This window comes from Quercus suber, unplaced genomic scaffold (assembly GCF_002906115.3).
Source record: "Quercus suber isolate HL8 unplaced genomic scaffold, Cork oak 2.0 scaffold_666, whole genome shotgun sequence".
Lineage (NCBI taxonomy): Eukaryota > Viridiplantae > Streptophyta > Magnoliopsida > Fagales > Fagaceae > Quercus > Quercus suber.
In genome coordinates this window covers 267361-286569 of record NW_027070107.1, presented here as the reverse complement: position 1 = coordinate 286569, position 19209 = coordinate 267361, and the positions used below count along the sequence as shown (strand labels likewise).

General features: G+C 33.3%; 1 pseudogene; it reads right to left on the bottom strand.

Moving 5' to 3' along the window:
* The window catches only part of LOC112034594 (RNA cytidine acetyltransferase 2-like), a 30616-nt pseudogene extending 11630 nt beyond the window's left edge, over nucleotides 1-18986 (bottom strand).
* Between the last annotated feature and the right edge of the window lie 223 nt (nucleotides 18987-19209).

Genomic DNA, 19209 nt, shown 5'->3' with positions numbered 1-19209 from the left:
TTTTTGTATTTTTTTTTTTTTTTTTTTTTTTTTTATATGTAGAATGCTTTTTTTTTTTTTTTAGTGTAGTATTCTTTTTATTGTGTAGAATGCTTGTAATTTCCATAGTATAGTGTGTAGAATATTTGTAATTGTTTTTTTAGAGAGTAAAATGTTTGTAATTGCTTTTTTTTTTTTTTTTTTTTTATATGTAGAATGCTTTTTTTTTTAGTGTAGTATTCTTTTTATTGTGTAGAATGCTTGTAATTGCTTTTTTTTAGTGAAATATATTTTTTAGTATGTAAAATACTTGTAACTTTTGTAGTATAATGTGTAGAATACTTGTAAATTTTTTTTTAGAGTGTAAAATGCTTGTAATTGTTTTTTTTTTTAGTATGTAGAATGCTTGTAATTGCTGAAATATAGTATAGTGTGTAGAATACTTGTTATAGTGTAGGAGGATTCAAGAGGTAGTAATTGTTATACTAAAGTATATATATTCATTTCAACTCATCAACAAATATGACTGCAAATCCAAAACGGCAGACCCGCAATTCAACTGCGTCGGAACACTATTAGAATTGAAACAGAGGTGTTATTATCTCGAATGGGTGTTTTATAATCTTCTTGCTCATAACCAGGAGGTGCTTATGTCAACCTTCGCTTGCCATGAATCACTCTTATTGATTTCTACCAATTGAATCATCAACTGTCGCATATTCCTAATATTGAAGGAGTTGGATTCACGCCAATAATGTTCTCACCTCTCTTACAAGAATATCTGCAAGCCCAAAACAACCACAACAACTCGGGTTTGATGGCATATGCACTTTAAAAGTATCTGAAGTAGAGGTATACTACATTAAAATACCATTAAGCAATAAATAAGTAAATAATATAATAAAATGTTTTATTTTTACCAATTTTACTCAGAAACATAGAAAGTATAAGTTTCTTTATTCTAATGGTGTAGAATGCTTGCAATTGCTTTTATAGTGTGTAGAATGCTTGTACTTGCATTTTTTAATGCAATATATTTTGTAGTGTGTAGAATGCTTGTAATTACTGTAGTATAGTGTGCAGAATACTTATAAGGCGTAAATGCACTTTTAGTCCCTACGTTTTGACTTTTTTTCATTTTAGTCCTTACATTTTTTTTTCCATTTTTAGTCCCTAAAACCAATTTACGCCTTTTATTTTAGTCCTTCAGGCCCCATTCCGTCACCAATTAACGGGGAAACTGACGGAATCAATAAAATAATAATAAAAATTTACTGTAGAACTTACACGTCAGCATATAAATTAAAAAAATTAATTTATTAATTTTAACTAAATAAAAATAAATAAAAACAGAATTAAAAATCAAAATTCAAACCTTGCCCAGAATAAAAACATGTGTTCTTCTGTTAAGCATGTTCTTCCCAGCAAACCTTGCGCAGAAATAAGCAGATCCTCATTTATACTATTTTCCCTCTCCTAAACAAATAAGCAGATCCTCATTTATATAATACACCAAACCCCAAACACAGAACAAAAACCCATAACCATCCACGGCCAAAAACCCATCACTAAACACACCTATGGCCAAACACTACAGTCACAGCCACAGTGAGAATCAAACCCGAACCAAACGTACGATCTCAAAAGCCATCACGCCGATCTCAAACGCCACCACACAGATCAAACCACGGTGACCATCATGGCATTAGGCTCCACTACCGATCTGGGTTTAGAGAGAGAGAAGATGAGATTTCGGCCAAGGTGGGTTTCAGCCATGGGTCTTCAACCATGGGATTTCGGCCATGGGTCTTCATCCATGGACTTAGAGAAGATGATATGAGATTTCTGTTAGCCACTACCGATCTGGGTTTAGAGAGAGAGAAGATGAGATTTCGGTCAAGGTGGGTTTCAACCATGAGTCTTCAACCATGGGGTTTCTGCCATGGGTCTTCAGCCATGGATTTAGAGAGGATGAAGGCCGTGGGTTTTCAGTCATAACATAGATCGGCCAAGAAAGAAGAGAGAGAGCTTAGGTTTGAGATGAGAGAAGCGAGAGAGGGATCCAATCTTCGTGCTTGGAATTTCAGCCATGAGAGAAGAGAGAGTCTGGCTGCGTTTGCTGGGCAAGGTTTGCTGGGAAACAAAAATATTGATTTTTTAAACTTTTGGGCAAGGTTTGCTGGGAAGAATATGATTAACAGAAGAACACATGTTTTTATTCTGGGTAAGGTTTGAATTTTGATTTTTAATTCTGTTCTTATTATTATTTTTTTATTTAGGTAAAATTAATAAATTAATTTTTTAAATTTATATGCTGACGTGTAAGTGCTACAGTAAATTTTTATTATTATTTTATTAATCCCGTCAGTTTTCCCATTAATTGGTGATGGAATGGGGCTTGAAGGACTAAAATAAAAGTCGTAAATTGGTTTTAGGGACTAAAAGTGGAAAAAATAAAATGTAGGGACTAAAATGGAAAAAAGCCAAAACATAGGGATTAAAAGTGCATTTACGCCTACTTATAATTGTTTTTTAATAGTGTAAAATGCTTATAATTTTTTTTTTTTTTTTTTTCTTTTTTGTATGTAGAATGCTTTTTTTTTAGTGTAGTATATTTTTTATTGTGTAGAATGCTTGTAATTGCTTTTTTTTTAGTGCAATATATTTTTTAGTGTATAGAATGCTTGTAATTTCTATATTATAGTGTGTAGAATACTTGTTATTGTTTTTTTAGAGTGTAAAATGCTTGTAATTACTTTTTTTGTATGTAGAATGGTTTTTTTTTTTTTTTTTTTAGTGTAGTATTTTTTTTATTGTGAAGAATGCTTGTAATTGTTTTTTTTTTTAGTGCAATATATTTTTTAGTATGTAGAATGCTTGTAATTTCTGTAATGTAATGTGTACAATACTTGTAATTGTTTTTTTTATTGTGTAAAATACTTGTAATTGTTTTTTTAGTATGTGGAATTCTTGTAATTGCTGAAGCATAGTATAGTGTGTAGAATGCTTGTTATAGTGTAGGGGGATCCCAGAGGCAGTAATTGTTGTAGTATAGTATATATAATCATTTCAACTCATCAACAAATACAAATGCAAATGCAAAACAGCTGACCCACAGTTCGGCTACGTTGGGACACTATTAGAATTGAAACAAAGGTGTGATTATCTCGAAGGGGTGGTTTATAATCTTATTGCTCACAACCAGGAGGTGCTTATGTCAACCTGGCTTGCCGTGAATCACACCTTATTGATTTCTACCAATCAAATCATCAAGTGTCACATATTCATAATATTGAAGGATTTGGATCCACACCAATAGTGTTCCCACCCCTCTTACAAGAATATCTGCAAGCCCAAAACAACCACAAAAACTCGGGTTTGACGGCATATGCACTTTAAAAGTATCAAAAGTAGAGGTACTCTACATTAAAACACCACCAAGCAATAAATAAATACTATAATAGAATAAAATGTTTATTTTCACCAATAGCGTTACTCAGAAACATAGCAAGTATAAGTTTCTTTATTCTAATGGTGTAGAATGCTTGCAATTGCCTTTTTAGTGTGTAAAATGCTTGTAATTGCTTTTTTTTAGTGCAATGTATTTTTTAGTGTGTAGAATGTTTGTAATTTCTGTAGTATAGTGTGTAGAATACTTGTAATTGTTTTTTTAGGGTGTAAAATGTTTGTAATTGCTTTTTTTGTATGTAGAATGCTTTTTTTTTTTTAGCATAGTATATTTTTTATTGTGTAGAATGCTTGTAATTACTTTTTTTTAGTACAATATATTTTTTAGTATGTAGAATGCTTGTAATTTTTGTTGTGTATTGTGTATAATACTTATAATTGTTTTTTTTTTAAGAGTGTAAAATGCTTGTAATTGTTTTTTTAGTATGTAGAATGCTTGTAATTGCTGAAACATAGTATAGTGTGTAGAATGCTTGTTATAGTATAAGGGGATCCAAGAGGCAGTAATTGTTATAGTATACTTTATTTAATTATTTCAACTCATCAACGAATATGAATGCAAATGCAAAATGACTGACCCGTAGTTCATCTGTGTCGAAACACTATTAGAATTGAAACAGAGGTGTGATTATCTTGAAGTGGTGGTTTATAATCTTCTTCCTCACAACTATGAGGTACTTATGTCAACCTTGTCTTGCCATGAATCACACCCTATTAATTTCTACCAATCGAATCATCAAGTGTCGCATATTCCTAATATTTAAGGATTTGGATTCATGCCAATAGTGTTCCCACCCACTTACAAGAAAATCTGCAGGCCCAAAACAACCACAACAACTCAGGTTTGATGGCATATGCTCTTTAAAAATATTAGAAGTAGAGGTATATTACATTAAACCACTACCAAGAAATAAATAAATAATATAATATAATAAAATATTTTATTTTCACCAATAGCATTACTCAGAAACATAGAAAGTATATGTTTCTTTATTCTAATGGTGTAGAATGCTTGCAATTGCTTTTTTAGAGTGTAGAATGCTTGTAATTGTTTTTTTTTTTTAGTGCAATATATTTTTTAGTGTGTGGAATGCTTGTAATTTATGTAGTATAGTGTGTTGAATACTTGTAATTGTTTTTTTGAGTGTAAAATGCTTGTAATTGCTTTTTTTTTTTTTCGTATGTAGAATGCCTTTTATTTTTTGTAGTGTAGTATATTTTTTTATTGTGTAGAATCCTTGTAATTGCTTTTTTAGTGTGTAGAATGCTTGTAATTGCTTTTTCTTAGTGCAATATATTTTTTAGTATGTAGAATGCTTGTAATTTCTGTAGTGTAATGTGTAGAATACTTGTAATTGTTTTTTTAAGAGTGTAAAATGCTTGTAATTGTTTTTTTAGTATGTAGAATGCTTGTAATTGCTAAAGCATAGTATAGTGTGTAGAATGCTTGTGATAGTGTAAGAGTATCCAAGAGGCAGTAATTGTTGTAGTATAGAATATATAATCATTTCAACTCATCAACAGATATCAATGCAAATGCAAAACGGCTGACCCGCAGTTCGGTTGTGTCAGGGCGCTATTAGAATTGAAATAGAGGTGTGATTATCTCAAAGGGGTGGTCTATAATCTTCTTGCTCATAACTATGAGGTACTTATGTCAACCTTGGCTTGCCGTGAATCACACCCTATTGATTTCTACCAATCAAATCATCAAGTGTCACATATTCCTAATATTGAAGAATTTGGATTCACACCAATAGTGTTCTCACCCCTCTTACAAGAATATCTGCAAGCCCAAAACAACCGCAACAACAACATTAATTGTAGCTTTGACAGCATATGCACTTTAAGACACCACCAAGCAATAAATAAATAATATAATATAATAAAATGTTTTATTTTCACCAATAGCGTTACTCGAAAACATAGAAAGTATAAGTTTCTTTTTTCTAATGGTATATGATATACACCTACCTTAAATGCTTGAGACTTTGCTCAACTACCTTTTTCAGTTTGGCTCATGCATTTTGTCAAACAATTTAAGGGGATAGGATTGGTCTCTCTTCACATGCGATGAAGAACTACCAATCGATACTGATGTCCATTTGTTCTTCCTAACTATTGAAAAAATGTTTTCAACTACTCTTACTAACTTTGTTGTTACTTGTCGCAACTCTCTATCTACTGCCATTTGTGCTGAAGATTTTTAACTTTTTAAGAAGAGTAATCAAAAGGAATGGGCATAGATTTGGAGGCTGGTAAGGATTTTTGATGCTAGGAAGCTAAGATGCACATGCGGATTCAAAACCAAAAAGATTCTCTTAAAGAGAAAATGAACCAAACCTTTTTGAGGAAAAACCTCTAGGCAAAGAGTTGTCGTATGAGTGGCTATGTGGCTGTTAATTGCCATGGTTGTGGTTTTAAAAGAGAAATGGAGAGTAAAATTTTCTAGAAACCGTTTGATTGTGGTCTCGCCGTAACATTGTGTTTTTATTTTCTGAGAGAGGTGAAGGTGGTGTAAGATTGAACTAGCCTCTGAGCACACGCGTGAGGCTTTTCTATTTTTTTTTTTTTGGTAAAAATTAATAATTTGCATTAATTATAAATTGGGATTACTACCTGTGGGGCCCGTGGGCCTGACAGCCTCAGCCCATCGCGTAGTAGGCCCAAGGCTGGCGCCGAGGAAGACTAACCATCCAAGGCTAAGTTGGGGAAAGCCTCTCTTTTGACCCACGCCGAGGTCCTCTTCGTCCTTGGCATACTAAGGATAATTTTTGGGAAGGGACAAGCCCAGAGTGAGCTGTCACATTCACACTTAATGCACTCACCTAACCCCTCTAGCCGCATTAATGGGGATATAACCCCTTAGCAGGGCAACGTTGATCAGAGTGAACCACTTGAGTACTGATAAGGCCTCTGATGGGACGGACGGCCAGAAGAGAGGCGAATGGATGATCAACAGATGGAAGAAAGAGATAGGAAGATGAAGACTATATAAAAAAAGCAAGTAAAGTAAGAAGGGGGGGGGGGGAAGGAAAAGAAAAGGGGCTCCTCGGCCACNAAAAAAAAAAAAAAATAGTAGGTAAATTGGGTATTAAAATTTAAAATCTTGTTTGGGGCCTTTGGGCCCCTCCATGATCATATCAACCCAACAAGGAAAGATAAGTGGTTTAACCTAATTCCAAATTTAATAAATAATAAAAAAGAAAAGAGAGACAGACGAGAGAGACTGGGAGGGAGATAATCAACCACTTGCCACTGACCCACCGACCATGTCGCCTGCCTCTCCAACCTCCATCCCGATCCACCCAATTTCAAGTATTTATTATTTCTTTTAAAACCTAATATTGATATGATTTTTCTTTGATGCTCTTTCTCCTCACCATACGTTTATAGTTTGTGCGAATATGTGATTGTGTTTGTGAGTCTGTTTCTCAGAGACTGAAAATTATATTTGCTGTGAGTAAAGTTATATTATATACAGAGAGTAGGGGCCGTAAAAATAATATAAAATAATGTTTATTTGTTTGATTGCACCAATAGGAAAATGCACATGCACAAATAGACCAATAGAGGGTAGTGATTCAGGAAAAAAAAATCCTATAGTTAGGAAAAGTGTGATAATAGTGCATTATAAATTCATAATGTTGTTTTTGTTGTATATATAGGTATATACAAGGAAATGTTGTAATAATGATGTTTAAGTTTGGAGAATATGCTTTTATAAAGTGAAAATTTAAGTTCTGGAATTTTCTGTTAGAAAATTATTTTCGAATTTTCTAAAATTTTCTAGAATTTTTTGGGGACTGTTTAAAAAGGTTAAAGATGTTTTAATTTTTGTTAACCGTTTTATGAAAAAATAAATGAAACATAACCCTATGGGTATAAATGAAACATAACTCCACAAAATAGTAAGTTTGAGAGAAACACAAGAAATCATGTGGTCATTCTCCAGAATTGCTATCTGTAGAACCCAATATCTTGATTGTATACTAGAGACAAATTTGCAATAAACCTTTAACAACAAAAGTGTGGGGGGCAAATATTGTCTAAGGAAAACGACATAGTTCCTCCAAGTTATCTATTTTCTATTTGTTTTTTATGTTAATCTTGTTCTTCCATTATTACTTTGTGCAATATCCCCAACAGTTTTTTGGCGCTTTTGTAATGTCATTTGCTTGGCTTTATGATTAGGATCATTTAGGATTTAAGAAGTTTGGGTATTGCTGTTAATTTTGTCTTTTGAAATATGGATGTTTTTAATGTGTTTTTTATATTATCAGTGGTATCAGGTATGGTAGTGTGAGTTTAGAATGCTCAAAAAAATTCATAATGTCGATATTAGGGAGAGAACAAAGAATTTGTGATGTCCAAAGTGTAAGTTGTAAAGAAAAAATAATTCGTCCATGTGAGGAGAAAGTTTTACACGAGATTACAAAGATAGTACCAAAACACTCTCACAATGCCCAAACACCAAATAACCCAAAGAATCCTCACTCACCAAAAGCACGCACATGACTAGAAAAACCACGGCTTAGAACTCTATACAATATGACAAATAATAGAGCAACCGTATTATAATATTGCGGCACTAAAACCTGGAAATAACAGCCGCATAATAACCTAACCTATATGTGTAATATTGTTAGCTAGGGTAAGTGCTCCTAGGTTTTGCCACAACACTTATAATTGAGTCGGCTAACAAAGTCCTAACACCACTAGGACTAGGTCCTTTCAGGACGACTCTTCCCGTGGAGAAGTCAAGGAACTATCAGTATTTTACCCTTTTTTCTTGAAAAAGAATTTAGAAAGTTTGAAATAGAGGCGTGACTATCTAGAAAATGTGGTTTATGATCTGCTTGCTCACAACCTATAAGCGCTTGCATCAACCTTGGCTTGCCCTGAGTCACATCCTATTGATTGATACCAATTGAATCAACAAGTCCATTATATACGATTTGGCTTTCCACCAATTGCGTATCCACCTCTGTTACAACAATATTTGCAAGCCCAAACCCAAAATAATCACTGCACCAAAATAAGTTTATTACATTAAGTGTTAATACAACAAAATTAGTATAGTGGTATTAAATATAATATCACATTTACAAACTAAAAATCATTGCAATGGAAACTTAAAAGTGATAAATTATTACATTAATAATAATTAGTTGCAATAATTTATAATTTTCAGTTGCAATAGATACTTTAATACTAAATTGCATTATGAAATTTTTTTTCAATAACTTAAATTGAAGAAATCATTGTAATAACTTGATATAAATTATTTTGCAATCTATTACAATAGAAATTTCAAAGTAACAACTTATTAGAACAAATATATCATTGCAATAACTAAATATCAATTATTTTATAATCTATTACAATGACAAACATGAAGTTGCAACGAATATATTATTAAAATAATCTAATAACAATCATTTTACAATTTATTTTAATGAAAAATATGAAGAAAAAAATTATCTATTACAATGAAGATATCGTTACAATAACTTGACTCAAATTATTTTTGTCAATTTTTGCAATCTATTACAATAAAATTCATGAAATAATTGCCTATTGATACAAGATATTCAAAGTAATAAATTGTTTATTGCAACAACAAATATATTATTACATCAAAATTGTCATTAAAATATTTAAAGTTTATTGCAACAAAATTTTTTGTAGCACAAACATATTACCCCAACTGCAACACTTCACATAAACTATTGCAATGACTTTGATGTTATTGCAACAATTTTTTTTTTTCATTGTAATAAATATTTTTTGTGGTAGTGAATACTGGTTGGACAATAGCTAGCTGAGCTGAGTTTTTGCACAATGTGTAATGCAACTTATTATTAGTTTTCTCTAATATTTCAATAATTTTTGTCAAGAATCTTGTACCTTATAAAAAAATTATTTCAATAATTTTCCTTGTAAAAAATTATAATATTTAATTATTTTATAGACAAAATAGAAAGACACTAAGAGTAGTGTAGTGATTCAATCATATTATATATATGTGTTCACAAATTGAAAATTGTATGATATAGTGGCTAATATAGATAAACATGTTTCATGCCTAAAAAAAATGCAAATATCCTTCAATCAATTTTTTTTTTTTTTTACATTCTTGACCATGTGTTACTATTTTTTTTTTTTTCATTTTTGTCGGACATTGTTTCAATCACGCGCCGCCTCAGATTCTTGACTTCCAGATAGTCTTTTGGTACATGCGTCGCCCTGGCGGCCTCTTCGTCCACCGATCTACAAAACCTAAGGTTCCGACCATCATCTGAGCTTACACACGCCTCCACGTGCTCCCTAGCTTCTGGATTCCCTCCACGCGCCGACGACCCGATCTGGACCACCTGGATCTGACCATGAGCACTGATCGTTGACTTTGACTTTTTGCGTTGACCTTTGACCAAAAGTCAAAATTTTCAAAAGGACTATCTTGCTTAGTTTTTCGCGTAGATTCCAATTTTGGACTCCATTTCTTCATTTGAAACTCTGAAATTGGCCAATTGGCACATTGTTCATTGTGGTTTCTGTACGGTTTTAGACCCCTTAAAACACAACCAGATTGAGTAGCCTAGTTAATTAGCCAAGTTGTTACTTAGTCAAATTATGCAATTCTAGGTTAAAACAATCAAACAATCATATCAAGAATATAAAGCAACGGAAAAGTAAATAACACAAGATATGATCACCTAGAAAACCACACGGTAAAAACCTGGGGAGGATTTGACCTAACTATCCTCAAGGTAAACCTGAATCCACTATGCGAAAGAATCGAAGTTCATACAGAAGGACTACAAGCTCCCTGCTTGACTTCCTAATGCTACCCACCAGTAGAATTTACTGACACGACCACGTGCAAACTCTGAATCCACGGACTCCTTCTTTCTTGGACTCTTCAATCAAGTACAAGCACCCACGCTTGTTATTCTTTAAGTTTCAATGGTAGCAACCTTGTTGATCATCAAGACGTAGATAATCTCTACCTTGAAAACCCTAAGTTTATGTAAAGGAAAACTCCTCAATGATCTCACAAGAGATTCAAATAAACCGCAAATATGAGCAACAAAAACTTAGAGAGGTTTGGGTACAAAACCCTAGACACAAAAGAGGCACTTTCTTTTCTCTCTCTAAAGTCCCAAAAACGTGGCTTAGGGTTTCCTTTATATAGTGGGANTTATTGCAAAAGCAATTAAATTGAGCAAGATTATCATATTTCAAATCAATTGTTTCTCAAACAAATAAATAAAAATTTCTCATATAAATCTATATATATATATATATATAATATATATTGTAGGGTCACAATTTGTAGCCCAAGCCCAAAATGTATGATATGAGCCTAATAAGTTCAATACAATGAATTTGTAGAGAGTGGGTGAAAGAGCTGGGCTATTGGCGAATTGGACAATAATTAATAAGGATTTCAAAGATGAACAAGCATGAAACACACGTAAACCTCAATAAAATGATGGTTCGAGGAGATAGATTATGAGTTAATCCAATAGTTCTGAAGGTTAATACAGTTCTTATGCTACAATAATTCCTTTTCTCTCTTCTTTTTCTGTTTTTTCCTCTTTTTTCTCTTATGGGAGGTCTTTACATTATATAGTTCCTTTCAGGTCATCCTGAACGTACACTTGTTAACCATCTAAGCTTTCACTTGAGTGCATGTCCCATCAAAACATCTTTTTTGCTCTCTGTGAATAGTGGTAGTTGAGACTACACTGTTCAAGGGTCTTCTCCACATAAATGCGCCAAAAAAATTGCTGCAGTGCATTTAATACGGTGGTAGCAGCTTTTCTTTTAATAATTTCTGTATTCTTATCACCTTTGTACGTGCTTAAGGTCCATCCTGATCATTGGAACTCCTTGGAAGGTCACCTAAATTATCCGAATGCATGCTTGACCGATATCATCGTATCGAGAAGGAGTTACTCCTCGGACTATATTCTTCCATTCTTTATTACGTGATTCTCAACTTTGTGACCTCTCCTAATCATTTATTCATCCTTGGACATATCCACGTCTTCGGATAAGGTCCAAAGCCCAATATACAAATTTGGATCCCTTATCCCCCCCCCCCCCACACCACACCCACACACACACACAATATATATTACTCCATATGTGACTAAAAGAGTTAGGAAATTTAAACAGTTAAGATTAATTTTAGTGAATTCACAAATATTTAATTTTATGGCTTTTGCATCAATTGTTTTCAAAGCAACTAAACATGAGAAAAAAATGTCATATTGTAATCTATATATACTATAAAACCGAAACTTTGACTTTTGTTGACCTCATGAGAATTTGCCACCTAAGCTTCGGAGGCCTCACAATTTTTCACATTACCATTATTTTTTTTAATTAATTAAATTTTTAGTTTAACTTTTGACTTTCTACCTTAAATCCCCATTCTCCATCTTGCAAACCAAAAAAATCACCCTCCTCTCTCTCTCTCTCTCTCTCTCTCTCTCTCCCGAAGGGAACTTTGGATGGTAGAACGTAGAAGCAGAAGTAGAGTTGGATTTAGCCAAGGCAACTGGATCCCACTTGAAGGATTTGTTTGGCTGCTCAAGAGTTTGAATTAGAACCGCTATGATGTATTGCAGAGGATTTTCTTTATCCGCCTTGAAACTTAAAAGCAATCACACTGGAAAGATGGTTCTTCAAGGGTACATGCCTGTTGTAAATCCAATGTCAGTAGGTAATATAAATTATTCTAATGATTTAATTGGCAAATAGGAAAAGGCATATAGAAACAACAAAGATATTTAGAGTTTCTTTATGCGTTTTTGACAAAATTCTCTTAAAATTACACTTGCAAAATACGTACGTTTTAAGGGGACTAAAAATTGAAATCCTTTAAGGTTCTTTTCAGGCATCATTATAAGGTATAATTATTTAGGTGTTGTATATTAGGTTTTTAATTAAATTCAAATAAATTATTGCAAAATTATACTTGTAATTTGCCAAACATTCACATATGTTTTAGAAAAAAAGAAAAAAAAAAGAGCTAAATATTGTGTTGTTTTAAGGTTATTTTCTTGCATCATCATAACAAGACGACTTTTCCAGCATCATTATAATAGGACAAAATTTAGATATAATTACTTAAGTATTGTACATTGGATTATTCAATTAAATTCAAATAAATGGTTTCATTAACCAATAAACATAAACAATGTTATATTTCTGAGGAGGATTAAATTTAATACAACTTATTCTCCAAGAAAAAAAAATCAATACAATAATATGTATGTTTGAAATTAATATTAAATTTGATTGGGAAATTTAATGCATTACATCTAAAGAACTATATCCTCGCATTACAGCTAAAGAATTATTTCCTTTATCTTGTGTGTTTGTTTCTCAAAAAAAAAAAAAAAAAAACTATATATAAGAGCTCACCAAGTAGGGTGTGAAGTTCTTGCAATTTTCCACGGTATTTAAAAAATTACTCCCCCCAAATACAAATACAAAATCGATAAAATTTGGAACAACCCGACTCTATAGTCTACAAGTTCCCCTGTCCGGTCTGCCTCCAGTCTTCCCTAATACGCTTGCATTACTCCCTTCTCTAACTTCATTATTAATTGAAAAGAAAAAGAAAAAGAACTGTGATTTGCCCAGTATTAGAACAGTTGGTATCTTACTATCTCCATCTCCATTGTGGTGTTCTCTTGCTTGGTCAGCTCCAAAAAGAATATCTTAGTTTAAAGAAATTGGCTTATTGATGCCATTGAAAGCACACCCTCTGAGGCCTTGGTTGCGACGTATGCGAAAGGAAATCTGACTTTTTCAATTTTCCTTAGATGATATCATCTTAGTTTCACTTTGTTCAGTCCAATTTTGCTATCTTATCCTATTTTTTCATGTCTTGTATAAATAAAAATGGATCTTCCTCTATAGGTTTGAGCATGTGTTATCTAAAACTTAGGGTCTCAGATTAAACATACTGTTAGAGATATATATTAGACATATTAGCCCAATGTAATAGGCCCAAGCCCATTCTGCTTGTACTAGTAGTCTAGGTTTAGTCCCATATATACTTCATGTTAGGGTTCATTGTAACACAGGTTATTGTACTACACTCTTATACAATAAAGATGTAGCCTTTAAGGATTCCTCCGTGGACGTAGGCCGTCAAGGCTGAACCACGTAACCCTCGTGTTCTCGATGTTCCTATACTATGCTTCCTCTTCCGCATCCACTCTAGCATATACAACATGATATAACACATTGCGTATATTACATTTAACATGGTATCAGAGCTAATATTCAACATGGTATCAAGCCAAACTTCGATCTCGGCATCAAGCAAACATCTCTAGCAAGCAAAGAAGATTCTCACGTGCGTAACATAGATCCACAACAGTGCCCATGCCTTCTTTCAGATCTGGGTCTACAGCATCACGCAGCTCCCACGGAAACTCCGTTGCTGCCTCGTTGCTACATCTATGATCTCTCAAGCAAGTCGAACCACTCACCTTACAGATCTGTGCAAATCAAGCCTTCCCTAAAGAAACCAACCCCCAGGCGTGCTCCTCGGTCCTCTGTAAGGAAAACCCAGAAATGGTCACCCGAAGCCCAACCACGCGCCTCCACCGCCGCAGTTGTCTCCAGAAAATCTCACGCGCCCGCCTCAGATTCTTGACTTCCAGATAGTCTTTTGGTACAGCGCGCCCTGCGGCTCATCGGTCCCCACCATCTTCGCACCACCAATCTGACCACCAAACCTGACTACCGAGCCTTCCGACTCTATCTTTGAGGCTTAGGGTTTCCTTTATATAGTGGGAGAAGTAGATCTGAAACCCTAATCCTTAATGGGCTTAAGCTGCTGTTTGGGCCGACTTAAAATTCTGCAGATACGATTTTCGATCGATCGAGCCTGTTCTTCGATCGATCGAACCAGGCAGAATATGAAGTCTTCTTCCTGCAGCTTGTATGTTCTTGAATCTTGACTTGAATCACCTTGAGCATTGTCTAATAAAACCTATAGACTCTAAGATCTATATCTAGACAAGTTTGTGTTCACGATTTGCCAATTATTCTAAACATTTAGAACCTAACAAACTCCCTCTTTGGCAATTCATGACAAAACTTTCATACAAAATGAAATGCTCAAATACAAGAACAACCCAATACAATAAAATGCTCATTACAACAAATTCAACCTAACTACTATCTATCAGTTGCAAGTGTAGACAGCAACTCAATTGAATCAACCTGTATATTTCCTGAAATACTCAACAAACGCATAAACGCATGTGTGACAGAAAAATAGTAAATCAACAAATATGCAAACTAACTCTCCCCCTAAGTTAGATACATCAAAAATAATGTTAACTCCCCCTAAACATAACATTCTTGTATTTTCCACACATATTCCCACATATCAACTATTTCTCCCCCTTTTTGTCACGTATTGATAAAGACAACCCATACAAAGAGTAAATAGTCAAAATACGCAATAAAGGATCAGAGAAAGTTTCAATGGTAGCAACCTTGTTAATCATCAAGATGTAAATAATCTCTACCTTGAAAACCCTAAGTTTATGTGAAGGAAAGCTCCTCAATGATCTCACAAGAGATTCAAATAAACCGCAAATATGAGCAACAAAGACTTAGAGAGGTTTGGGTACAAAACCCTAGACACAAAATAGGCACTCTCTTCTCTCTCTCTAAAGTCCCAAAAACGTGGTTTAGGGTTTCCTTTATATAGTGGGAGAAGTAGATCTGAAACCTTAATCCTTAATGGGCTTAAGCTGCTGTTTGGGCCGACTTAAAATTCTGCAGATACGATTTTCGATCGATCGAGCCTGTTCTTCGATCGATCGAACCAGGCAGAATATGAAGTCTTCTTCCTGCAGCTTGTATGTTCTTGAATCTTGACTTGAATCACCTTGAGCATTGTCTAATAAAACCTATAGACTCTAAGATCTATATCTAGACAAGTTTGTGTTCACGATTTGCCAATTGTTCTAAACATTTAGAACCTAACAAACTCCCCCTTTGGCAATTCATGACAAAACTTTCATACAAAATGAAATGCTCAAATACAAGAACAACCCAATACAATAAAATGCTCATTACAACAAATTCAACCTAACTACTATCTATCAGTTGCAAGTGTAGACAGCAGCTCAATTGAATCAACCTGTATATTTCCTGAAATACTCAACAAACGCATAAATGCATGTGTGACAGAAAAACAGTAAATCAACAAATATGCAAACTAACTCTCCCCCTAAGTTAGATACATCAAAAATAATGTTAACTCCCCCTAAACATAACATTCTTGTATTTTCCACACATATTCCCACATATCAACTATTTCTCCCCATTTTTGTCACGTATTGACAAAGACAACTCATACAAAGAGTAAACAGTCAACATACGCAACAAAGGATCAGAGAAAATAGAGAAAGAAGGGGACACAAAACAATTCAACTCTATAGAAAATAGAGACAACTCCCCCTATGAACAACACAGGTTAAAAAAAACTTTCCTCCCCCTATCAAAAATAGGAAAAACAAAACAAGTTTTGGGAAAAACAGTTTTAGGGAAAATAAAATGAGGTGGGGGAAAATCAGCAGCAGCAGCAGCATCACCAACAGGATCAGGTACATCCTCACCAGCAGGACCAAAGTTAAAAACTAAGGTGAGAATACACATGAAGAAAAAATATTATCTCTTTCAATAAAATGCAAACATGGCACTATGTGACCCATAAACAGTTGCATGAGTAGAGAAAATATTTGCACATTGATTATCCATCATATCTCTTAAGAAAAATATTTTCTACAGTTCACACATAAGAAATAGCATATACTGGAATGTACAAAATTCAAAAATTAATCAATCAATTTTTAAATCAAGTTGAGTACCCAATTTAGCAAAATGTATGCATGTGTGAAAACAATAAGAGATATGACTGCAAAATTGCAAGATGGATACAAAATCAATGCACTGCATGTGAATCCTAAACACAAATGATGCATAAAAAATAAATTTTGGTCAAAAACATAGAAACAGAAAATTTTTCAGTTTCGATCAATCGAGAATCGATCGAACATCAATCGAGTCAGGCAGACTCAAACCAAAAATTTAATCGCAATTTTGATTGATCGAAAAATAGGTTCGATCGATCGAAAGTCTAGAAAAATCAAAATTTTGAAAACAGAGCATTGTAATGCAGAAACTCCTCAAAACACATTGTTTTATAAAAAAAAATGCATAAGTATGAGACGAAAAGTTTTTCGAAAATACTTGAATTCAACCCAGATCTTCCAAAATCAAGATTTTCAATCAATTTGTCCTCAAAGCGCAAACATTTAAACACATTTTGCATTAAAATCGATGAACTTTTAATCTTGGATGGCCACAACAAAATCACACACAATATAATGTACCAAGTTTAACAAAGAGTAACTTGTGTAGTGTGTACAACTAGCAAAAACTTGAGATACATGTGAGGTGATATGTGAATAGAAATCAATCACAAAATCTACAAAATTCATCACACAGAATTTAAAAGAGACTATCACTTAAAGAGTTACATCTTATAACTCCCACATCTCCTAGAACAAAAGCTGGCAATCATGTAAATTTCTTGTATTTTTGCCTCATTATTATGTGAGATGGCATCAAGCCTAATAATACACACCAATTTTATTTATGTGAGATGGCATCAAGCCTAATAGTACACACCAATTTTAAGCATTAAGCAATTAAGCCAAGGCTACACCTTATGTTCTTTTTGTGCATGTGCTACACTTTCTCGAGCACAAAATCTTATGATATGCACTAAGATATTCATGATTGGCTAGTGAACAGTGGTGAGATGGTTATTTATGCCTTTCTCAAAATAATGAAGTCCGACAGTCAAATAACATGTGACTTCAAGATTAAGACAAAGTGATAAACACCATAAACATCTTTCCCACACAACATGCACTACAAAACTTTAACTAGTAAAGTGCAATAAATAAACTCATCAAAGCTTAACAAGGTACATAGACATTTTATGTAAAGATAAGGTGGCCAACCTTGATTTCAAATCCATGATATGTAATACAAACCACAAAATCTTTTTGGTTTAAAAACAAATTTTATGACAAAAAACAAAAGGCATACATTATGCTCAATGATTAAAAATGCAAATGCAATGCATGACAGTACTTAACTAAGCTATAGAGAGTACACAAACAAGAAATATCAATTTCTTAATTAACCATTGAGTACATGTACAAACTAGTACATACTCACACAAAATCAGAAATAGCTTAGCATACTATTCAAGTTTCTCCACAATGTCAAGCATGTTCTAAATCAAGAGAGAGATATCATAATTCATGTAATTCTCAAGAAAAATAAAACAAGACTCAAAATAAAAATATTTTTATCTTTTTGAAAATTTTTCAATGTTTTTGGATTTTTTTTTTAAATAAAAACAACCTAAAAAACAAAACAACCAAAAACAAAAACAAGACATGTCCACAAACAATTAAAAGAATTAATTCAGGGACAAGTCAGCAACACTCACCTTGGAGAATCTTTTCTTACCCATCTAGCACAAGTCTTCGGCTTTGTAGATGAAAATTCATGTGAAGCAGAGTGTATTTGAGGGATTACACAAATCTTCTGAGAGAGACTAAAATCCTGCAAATTCCTTTCACAAGCCAACAAGCTCAAATTTTTCAAAAGAATATGAAACAACTTATATGGACTTATGGCAGGAGAAATATCATCACATGTTCTAGATTGAAACACAGAATGCTTAAATTTCAATTTATGACAATTAGGACGAATATGACCATGGACAGCACAAAAGTGGCAAACATGAACAAATTTAGGAACATCAGTATTCCTAACAGCAAATCTAGTCTCAGATTTAGGTTTTTGCATCGACAAAGAACAGTTTGGTCTAATATGACCAACAACACCACAAAAGTGACCGGTAGGCACAAAAACAGGTTTCTTTTGCACACTAGCAGCAGGTTTAGACATAGGTTTAGAAACTTCAGCGTTAACATCAAAACTTTTACCTTTGTCTAACCAAGCAAAATAAGCCTTCTCTTTATTATTCCTCTTGAAATGAGGGATATAAACTTTCTCAGTTTTAGGTTTAAGAGAAACAGAAACACTTCTGTTATCAACAACAGGCTTGGTACTAGTCAAATTTTCAATTTTAGTTTTAGATTCAACTAACTCTTGTTCTAAACTTTTCATCTTCTCATCTTGAGAGGAAATTTGATTTTTCAAAAATTCATTCTTTTTATTAGACTCATCTAATCTCACAATCAAATCCTCTTTTTCAAGATTAGCCAATTTAACTCTTCTTTAAATTTCTTAGCAATTTTCAAAGATTTAGATAATTCCTTACGAAGAGTTTCAAAAACATCAAAGAAATCAACAGAAACAATAGTGTCCTTTATATTCAAAGCATCACAGGCATCACTAAAATCAGCAGAAGCATAAGCAAAAAGACACTTCAAATTATCCATGACAACAGGGGTCAATGATCAGCTCTTAGATCAAAAGATCTAAAACAGAAGAGCTACCTGCTCTGATATCACTTGTACGGTTTTAGACCCCTTAAAACGCAACCAGATTGAGTAGCCTAGTTAATTAGCCAAGTTTTTATTTAGTCAAATTATGCAATTCTAGGTTAAAACAATCAAACAATCATATCAAGAATATAAAGCAGCGGAAAAGTAAATAACACAA